This window comes from Oratosquilla oratoria, chromosome 25, assembly GCF_046742065.1.
Source record: "Oratosquilla oratoria isolate Oo_2021 chromosome 25, ASM4674206v1, whole genome shotgun sequence".
In the NCBI taxonomy this organism is placed as follows: domain Eukaryota; kingdom Metazoa; phylum Arthropoda; class Malacostraca; order Stomatopoda; family Squillidae; genus Oratosquilla; species Oratosquilla oratoria.
In genome coordinates this window covers 18389535-18390842 of record NC_134801.1, presented here as the reverse complement: position 1 = coordinate 18390842, position 1308 = coordinate 18389535, and positions in this window count along the sequence as shown.

Below are 1308 nucleotides of genomic sequence, written 5' to 3'. Positions count from 1 at the left end.
TTGTCTATGTTGGGAGGAAAATCGCCTGTGTTTGTAGTGTCACCTGAATTTAGATAGTGTATGATTCTTTTCCATAGGGGGTCTGTCGCTTGAGCGGCAATGATGCGTTCTCGCGTAATGTCTAGTGGCTCTGATGCTTGACGTATTGTTGCTACGTTTCTACTAAGGGCATCGGCGACATAGTTTGCATGGCCCTGGACGTAGTGGAAGGTAGGCATAAAGTCCTGGATAGTGAGGAACCATCTGGCTAGTTTCCCAGTTAGGTTCTTGCCTTTGAATAGGTTTAAAACGGGTTGATGATCTGTGTGTACATGTATTTCGTATCCTAGAATGATGTCTTTAAAATGTTTGAGGGCATATATGATTGCGAGCGCTTCAATTTCAGTGACAGAGTAGTTTTGTTCGTGCTTGTTTAATGCGCGACTGGCGTATGCTATAGGTCTAAGTTTGGAGTCGTGTTGTTGCATTAGTACTGCGCCAAGGCCTTTGTATGAAGCATCTGTGCATAGTGTGAAGGGTTTAGAGAAGTTTGGGAATGCCAGAACCGGGGCTGTTGTGAGTGCTTGTTTGAGCTTGTGGAAAGCGGTGTTGTGTTCAGACGTCCAGTTAAAAGGAGTATCTTTCTTGAGAAGGGCTGTTAAAGGAGCTGCCATGTGAGCATAGCCTTCGATAAAACGTCTGTAAAAACCTGAAAGTCCCAGAAATGATTTCACGTGTTCTGTAGAGTTAGGGGTTGGAAAATCTAGAACAGCCTTAACCTTGTCTTGAGAAGTAATGACACCGTGTGAGTTTATGACGTGTCCTAGGAACCTTATTTCCTTTTTGAGGAAGGAGCACTTTTTGAGTTTAAGTTTTAGGCCTGCCGCGGCTAATCTTGAGAAGACAGTTTGAAGTGTGTTAAGGTGTTCCGTGAGTGACCGTGAGGCAATGATAATGTCGTCAAGGTATATGAAGACAGTCTTTCCAATCAAACCATGGAATACCTTGAACATAAGTCTTGTGAAAACAGAGGGAGCAGAGACGAGTCCCATGGCCAACCTTTTGAAGTGGTAATGGCCCGTATTGGTACTGAAGGCTGTTAGAGGTTTTGATTCGTCATCTAGAGGTATTTGGAAATACCCTGACATAAGGTCGAGAGTAGAGAAGACCGTGTTGTGTTCGCCTATGGAGTAGATTGTGTCTTGGAGATGAGGAATAGGATGTCTTTCGGGAATGGTGAGTTTATTTAGCTCACGGAAATCAACAACAGGGCGAAAGGAGCCGTCGTGCTTTGGAACGACAAAGAGAGGAAAATTCCAGGGAGATAGG